At 32.6% G+C, this 8,587-nt stretch overlaps 1 long non-coding RNA gene across 2 annotated transcripts; it reads right to left on the bottom strand.

The window, feature by feature from the left end:
- Positions 1 to 2,690: 2,690 nt before the first annotated feature.
- LOC107957524 (uncharacterized) lies at positions 2,691 to 7,749 on the bottom strand. 2 transcript variants are annotated; one of them, XR_001700486.2, is made up of 3 exons: positions 7,693 to 7,749; positions 7,446 to 7,606; positions 2,691 to 5,133 (listed from the first exon to the last, which is right to left on the bottom strand). It is a non-coding gene; the product is annotated as an uncharacterized lncRNA (long non-coding RNA). The 2 variants fall into 2 exon arrangements; XR_001700485.2 differs by having other exon boundaries at positions 7,446 to 7,749.
- Positions 7,750 to 8,587: the final 838 nt, after the last annotated feature.

The following is an 8,587-nucleotide window of genomic DNA, read 5'->3' as shown; positions in this document are numbered from 1 at the left end:
TGCCGAATGGTTCCACCTAATTAAATAAATTTTTAGCATACGATTATATTTTAAATCTACGTAATAATTGTAAAATCTAATATAAAATTTACCTCGTTATGAGTGGGAATGTATATGGGTGGTCCACTCGATAACGTAAAAATGGAAAGTGAAACCGTGCCCATGATTGCAGTAGTGATAGGCAACCTCCGATTTTCGCTTTATTCGGTCGCGTAGCCCCGCACATCTCCAGGTACAATATTACCAACACGGCAGACCCCCAACTAAATTCACCAGCTTCTCTAAAATCAAAGAGTTTCAGCAGCCATTTCAGATGTACAAGGTTTCGTGACAAGTCCGGCATTAGATAACCTCTAATTATTTGAAGAATGTATGCTCGAGCATATCAAATTTTTTCTAGTTCGGTAGAATCATCATCCGGCTCCGGAAATGTGTCTCGTAACCAGCCCATCTCGATCCGACCTCTGTTAATATTGTCTGGAATAGCACCCAAAAGCTCGTAGCATACCGCTCCCCAATCAGCAGAATGAACGGACCCAATGACTACGTCCCCGTCCACCGGCAATCCTAATTGCAAATGCACGTCTTCCAAAGTGATAGTGCACTCTCCACATGGAAGATGAAATGTGTGCGTCTCGGGTCTCCACCTTTCTATCAACGCACTAATAAGTTTCAGGTCCAACTTGCACCCCCGGCCTATCATCGCCACATGCCAAAAACCCGCTTCCTGTAGGTAATCCTCTATCAACGGTGATGGAGGACCAGTCATGTTACGGATATAACATTGCAATATTCGATCTACAGACTTTTATAAGAAATAATAAAATAAAATTTATTTAAATTTGCATAAATGACAGAAATCTTAAATAATATTTAAATATTAAATTTAACACTTACCATTTGCATTTGTTCAACGGATATGTGTTTATCATCGAAGCGAATTAATTCTTCGGCCATTGCTAACACGATCAAATTTTTTTATTTTAAAAAATAAAGCTAGAAAAAATAAAATTAGAGCTTTTTTGAAAAAATTTAACGAGAGTTTTGAGAGGAATTTAAGAGAGATTTGAGAGGAATTTGAGAGAATATTGAAAGATTGAAGATTGAAAGGATTTAAGTGTGAAAAAAATAAAAGGGGTGGGGGGTTTTATAGTTTTTTTTGGACCGTTGGGGGGGTTACCAACGGTCAAAAAAGTAGTCGTTGCTACTGTTCAAACACGGGGAAAACGCTTCCTCAAGAAAGCGCTTTGCCTACGTGGACAGAAAGCGCGCCCTCAAGGAAGCGTTTTCTGTCCACGTAGGCAAAGCGCTTCCTTGAGGAAGCATTTTCCTGCTTTTTCCCCTGACAACGCGCTGACGTGGACGCGTTTTGTAAAAACTGGCCCATTCCGATTAATAATTTCTGACCTGACCCATTTCGGTAAATTTAAAAAAAAACGGGGCTTTTATTGGTAATTTGCCCCCATTTCTACTTTAAATCATATCTATTCTAATTTTTAAATTAAAAACTTTTCTTTTTATTTTTTATCAAAAAATTATAGAGCGACAAAAGAAAATTGGGGTCAATAAAATCATACCACACATGATGGGTGAACCCATTTGTCCAGTTTAAATGTTGGACCGAAAAATGAAAAGATTCGGATAAAAAATTAAACCCAAAAATATATTTGGATAAAAAATAAAATTCATTTTTTAAATTATCTGAACCTCAAATAAGATTTTTTAGCCTGAACTCGGCTAAATTTGTCTAAATTTTTCATTGTTGTTAAATGTTATTTTGTTGTCATTTTGAATTTGCTATCACTTCACTATTATATTTTACTATTTTGTTGTTATTATTTGTATATTGTATAACTCTTATTTTATCACTAATTTTACTATTATTTTAGAGACATTTGTTTGTTAAACTGCAACTATATTAGTTTATTTAAACATAAAGACTTCTTTGATTGTATTTTTAATTTGTTCAGAAATATTTATTTTGATATTTTTAATGTATATTATATTTTTAAATTTTATTTTTATGTAAAAAAATTTAATACGAGCAACACTCAAACTTGGGTTTAGCATTCTCTATCTAGACCGAGCTTTTACAAAATTTTAAACTCATTTTTTGAATCGAACCAGACCCTAACCTAAAAAATAATCCTAAAATTTTACATTGACCAAACCCAAACCCACCTAATCCATGATGAGCTCTACTCACATCTCTAGTTTCCCTTGTCAACATTACTAAAAATATTTTCTTTGTTAGAATTCAAAAAGCCCATATTTATCCTTCCTTCCTTTTTTGTTAAAATCTTACTCTACCTCGCCACTTTGGCTGAATATCGGAGCAATTTTAACCCTAAATCGCTCAAAATAATTCATCTTTCTCCTTCAAAATTTAGGGCTTGAAAAACCCAACTCGGAAACTTTTGCTCTTGAAAGTCATAACCCTTCTTGATTAAAACGGGTCATTCAAGTTTTGGTGAAGTCATTCTTTTCCCAGTTTTGCATTATCCTTGTTCTTCGCGTTGTTCTATTTTATGTGATAAATTAATGTGCTTACAAGTTAAAGAAATTGTAATTTCAATTTAAACTGAAAATGCTTGTTTTCAAGTCATGAGATAGACAAATTCCTCAAAAGTGACGCATTATGATATCACACAATTTATCTGGCTGCAATGTATGGTGTGCCCACAAGAATGAAAGAACAAGAGAAAACATGACTTGCATTCTCATTTTCGTTGAGGAGAAAACATGAAATGAACAAGGTTTTTGTTCCTTCCATTGAATTTCCAATCTCAAAAACCAAATGAAGAAAAAATTTGTAGAAAATCAAAGGTTTCTGAAATGATTACAGTTAGCTTGTAAGATACTTGTCATCATCCACCACATCATTTGCCTCTTTAAGTTCTCGATCTTTCCTCACAAGTGATAGCTACCACCACACAACATTTTATTAAACAAAGAAACCACTGTCATCCCATCATCACCGCTGTTTTCAATCTCTTCAAAATCAACTAAAACCAACCACACCATGTCACCATCTATATCATTTAGACCGTTGGTGAATAATCTATGCAACTACTATAATGTGATCTGTCATTGGCGAAAAGGTAGACAAATACTCCAAACAATCAAACGTCTTGGGGTTCCAAAAATGTCATGAGAAAGTGAAAGACGTTGATTCAATGTTTGTCATATACACCACCATACAAGTAAACATGGCATTTCAAATATAATATAGTGCACGTGCCACCACACGAGAATGGATTATATGAAACTTAGATACCAGGTCACTTGTATCCCTTTCCAATAATTTAATATCATTTTAGCATTTTCATCCAAAAAATTGACATCATTTTGGATTTAATTTTTTTCAAGATGAAAATACTGAAATGGCATTAAATTATTGGAAAAGAATACAAATTTCATGGTATCTCAGTTTCATATAATCCTTTCTCGTCACATGTCAAATGCAAAACACATAGTTGATACCCCAAGCAACAAGGTCTTCAAACCCCAAATCAGATTCGATCAAAACCCTTTCCCTTAAGACTCAAGAAGAGCGGACTCTTGACCTAATGTCAAAGAATCAAACACAAACCAACAATGACGAACCTTGTCCCTATGTGTGGATTCAAGCACAAACACCAGCTCCCATCTGATAGTGCTGCTTTTTCATCCAATACTACCCAAAGAAATAACAAAAATAAAACCCATTAACTTTTTATTGAAGGGTCAAAGATGATGGCCTTGCAAGTATCATATAATCAAATGACAATGTGATGATATTTACAAAAGCTGACCCACTTCTTAAGAGAAGAATAACAATAATAGCAGCAGAAGTAGCAACATTAACTTTTCTATAACGCAATTACCTATGATAAACCAAAAACGCACGTCAAATATGAAAATTTTCAATTTTTCTTCTTATGTATTTTGGGAGTTCTTAGAAGATCAAATCCTGATACATGTCAAGATATGCAACAAACATGAATGGCCATGGATGCTTTTGAGAAAAATGAAAAGTTGGGTGCAACACAAGTAATCATCATAAAAAAGAAAAAAACCAACCAAGGATTTTCATGGTATGAAAACACCAATTATACAGTTAAGACATTCAAGACAAGATCAGAAAGGCCCTCAGATCTCATTTATAAGAACTATTGGTCATCACAGTTAACTAACTGGTTCTCATTAAGAACCTTCCCACCTCATAATCTGTGTAAAAAGATAGATAAATATATATAAAGAGAGAGAGAGAGAGAGAGAGAGAGAGAGAGAGAGAGAGCAAATCCTGTTTTCACTGTTTGTTGCTGCTGAAGATAATGATGATGATTGATGATGAAGAAAGCAAAGACAGATGATGATGATAATGATGATGGCGAATGTTCAAAATGAAAATCAGAAATAACTGCTCTTTGCGATGAGTTTTCCATCACTGGGCCAAACACTAACTACAAAAAGCTAGTTAAAGCTAGTTACAAATTCAATGAGTTTCCAAACCCTTGTAATATATTTGTATTAGAACATAAAAACACAAGATAGCTATGGAGTTAAAAAAGATCAATGTTGTTTGAACCGGACCAGACCAGTTGGACAGGGAACTGGCCAGGGTACCGGTCCAGACAGCGGCTTTGAAGTAGTTGACCTAGGAACCATTATGGACCGGATAAACCGAATATTTTTTTTTAATCTTTAATGATTTTTTAATCAGACCGGTTGAACCAATCGAACTGGCTAGACCGGTTCAACCACCAGTCCAGTTTAAAAAACATTGAAAAAGATAGCTTCAACAAAATGTCAGCACTCAAAAGATGCATCAGGTTAAACCTAATCAAGGCTTACTTCAAAATTTTTCCTTAAAAACAGTTTCAAGGATCCTTCAAATCTCAATACAAGAAAATACATTTCCATGGGTTCCTTCATACTGTCATATGGAATAATCCCAATTGCTTGCTTTCTAATCACGAAATGCATAAGAAAAAAAATATCCCTATGAAACACATATTTGCATCTGACAAACCTGAAAACAAGTAACATGACCGCAAACCATAACTTGGAAAAATCTAACCATAACCACGTCAAATACATACCCATATCCAACAGTCACACCCGAGTTCAAGTAACATTCGGCAAAGTAACCTACACACATAAAGGATCCGTCATCAGGCAGGACTGGTGGATAAGCAAACTAATACCAAAGACTTCTTAGGGAAACTAATCTCAAGACCAAATACGTATTTAATCCACAAGAGAATTACTCTGTCTGCGTTTCTGTGATGCATTTAAGTTTCAATGAACTTATATAAATTGTAGTTTAGCATTTGGTATTTATTACTCCCAGAAGTCAAAATCTAAAAAGCACATGTTATGCACTTCGGACTGAGTCAGCCTATTATGACTGAAGATGACATATGCATTAGAATACCTAAAAGCTATGTTACTCAAACTCGAATACAAGTGTCATATACGTATGTGTCTGATGGTCAGACTTTCCCAAGTTTGTCCATGTATTTAGAGGATTGAAGGTCGTATCCCATGCCTATGTGTCAGACACATATTCAAGATGCAAACATTTTAAGAAAAATGAAGAATTGGAAAAACACAAAAAAGTGCAACTAAAAAGAGCCCTCAGAATCTCATAACTGCATCGGCATCATGTAAACTTCTCTGTAAAGGCATTCATCAATAGCTTTTCACACACCACCTGGCCGCAAAGGGTAAACTAGTTTTATATATATGCATACATACATACATACATACATACATACATACATATATACACACAAAGAAATGTATACATGGGGAGAGAGAGAGAAAGAGAGAGAGAGAGAGAGAGAGAGAGAGAGAGAGAGAGAGAGAGAGAAAGAGAGAGAGCGAAGGGAGGTGGTGTCTAAAAGCCAGAGAATGAACTGAAAACCAGAACAATTCAATCAAAAAACGAGAGTTCCATCATTGGGCAAAAGACAGTGTCAGTATGATCTCAATGAAACTAGAGACAATGTTTAAAACACTAAAGAACATTTTAGAAAGAAAGAACTATGATCCTAGATTGCTCCCATACACTTGTATGGACGCCTAAATGTCTGAGATATGACCTCCAAGGATCCTCCAAATACATGAAAAAACTTCAGAAAATCAGACCATACACATATCGAACAATACCCATATCCATTACATATATATTGAGAATGGAAAGGGCAAAAAGGTTACAAAAGCCCTAATCTAGCTTCAAATACCTATACTAAAAGGCCTATAATGACAACAACTACAAGTTAAATGGAAGATGTAATCCAAAGACAACAAAATAACCCAGCCTCCAGATTTTATAAGTATTTAATTCAAACTTTGAAGCTAATGATTTTCATAAAGACCACCGTATATCTTCAGATATAAAAGGAAACAGCAACAACACTACAGTGTCAAACATAAGCTTGATTAAATTCGCACTGAGTTTGAGCCAGGTAATGAAAAGTTTGATAAACAACAACAAACAAACAAAAGAATAACACCATATAAAAACAACTCATCATTGACCACATGCCAAAGCCTTTGAAAATTAACCATTTATTGCAGAGATGGTATCAAAAGCAATGAACAAAATTACCAGCTAGGCTGAATAGAACCAAAGGAGCGCAGTACGGATAGCACATACAAGCATGGGAAGTATAGTCAAAGCTAAAATAGAAAAGGCTGCTGAGAAGTTCTCACAGACGGACTAAATATTTAATGCTTTCAAAACAGCAATGCAAGAAAAGAAAGATACTATAATCAATGAAATAGACATATAAAGTACATAAAGGGAAAAAAAATGAGCAAAAGTTTAATTAATTAAATTGTCCCCTAGAAAATGCATTAAAAAATTCTAAGAGAGGCTTCATCAATTTCATCAAGCAACAAAATACTATGCATTGTGCATATTGTAATTGCAGAAAAGATCATTTTTCTACGTAAGGCAATTGAAGAAAAGATATATTCAGTGAGATTCACAAAATTAATAGACTAATTAAGCTAAAGAACAACCCATATAAACCATCCCAGTGAGAAATCTTAATAATAATCAATAGCATCGCATTCCCTTACTGTAGTCACTAAAGAACAAAACATCCAGAAAAACTGAGAAAGACCCTTTAAAAATTTTCAAATTTTATGAATACAACTTGGTTAAGAACATTTTTTGAACCACAACTTCAAGTCAATGGCATAGAACAAAGTCTCCAAAAATAAAAAATGGCTAAGTTACATAAGCTTTCTAGACTTCATGTGCTTCAAGATTATAACTTTTTTTTTTTTTGCTCTTGAAAGAAAAGGAAAGGCTAAGAGCCCAATGCATGCATCATGTTCTTTCTAAAACTACTATTAAGTAGAGAAATTATCTATGATTCAATTATTTAAATGCAAAAAATGGGTACTTTACAGTGATAAAAAAAAACGAGAAAAAAGCCTTTACAAACCCATGTGTGACGTGGAAGGAGGTGGTACTGGTGGTAGAAGTAGTGCAGATGGTGGACGAGGCGGCGGCAGTGAGTTAACGTTCCAGAAACTAAACAAAAGCCACAGCAACCGCTAAATGATCTTATAGTGTCTACATGAACGGTCAAAGTATCACGAATTTCTAAAAACAGATGAAAAATTAAAAATAAAAAAATAAAAGTTAAAGAAAGAAAAACATGAATGAATGGAGCAGAGGCTAGGGTTTACCGGAAGGCAAGCGAATTTTTTGGGATATAACCCAAAAACAAAATCTATTTCCAATCTAATATTATTGAAATATTTCAAATAGTTATATACTGTTAGGTAAAACTATAATTATATTTAAATTAATTAATTATTTCACATATAAAAATAATTATATTTGAAATATTTTACATATAATATTTGAAATAAAAATTTGAAATATTTTACATATAATATTTGAAATAAAAACTAGCCTATATTTATCGGATATTAAAATTTGCTATTATATTTTATTTTAATTGATGTGAATCATTATAATTTAAAAATATAGATAATTTTATCATTCAAATTTTATATAATTAAAATTAACCACTAAACTTTAAATTTAATCAATTTTACTATAATTTTAATTTTTTAAATAAAAATTTACCAAAACAAAATTCAATGGCAAAAGTACTATTTCAAATTTTTTTAATAGTGAACATTAAACTACTTTATAAATTTATTAAAAATTATGAATTAACTTCATATTTTATTTAGCGGAAAGAAGACTTTAAAATTTTAAAATATATAATAAAAAATAGAATGGTCAAATGTATACGAGAGGTCTCCGTATTATAGAAATTAGATCAAATTAGTCTTAGTATTAAATAGATCAATTTAGTTCTTATACTATTAAAAAAAATCAAATAAGTCTAATTTGTAACAAAGTAAACATTTACTGTATAAAAAATATCTTTAATTTTTTTTCAATTGCAAGTCAATTTTAAACAAAATATTTCATTTATAGAACTATAAAAACTTTCAAAATATTAATTTTGTTAAACGGTAAAAGGTATTTTTTTAAACAATAAATGTTTATTCTATTCCAGTTTGGCCTTATTTGGTTTTTTTTAATAGTGTGGGAATTAAATTGATC

The sequence above is a fragment of the Gossypium hirsutum genome, chromosome A05 (assembly GCF_007990345.1).
Source record: "Gossypium hirsutum isolate 1008001.06 chromosome A05, Gossypium_hirsutum_v2.1, whole genome shotgun sequence".
Taxonomy (NCBI): Eukaryota; Viridiplantae; Streptophyta; class Magnoliopsida; order Malvales; family Malvaceae; genus Gossypium; species Gossypium hirsutum.
Note: the sequence above shows the minus strand (reverse complement) of the source record. Positions and strands in the feature narration are given on the sequence as shown.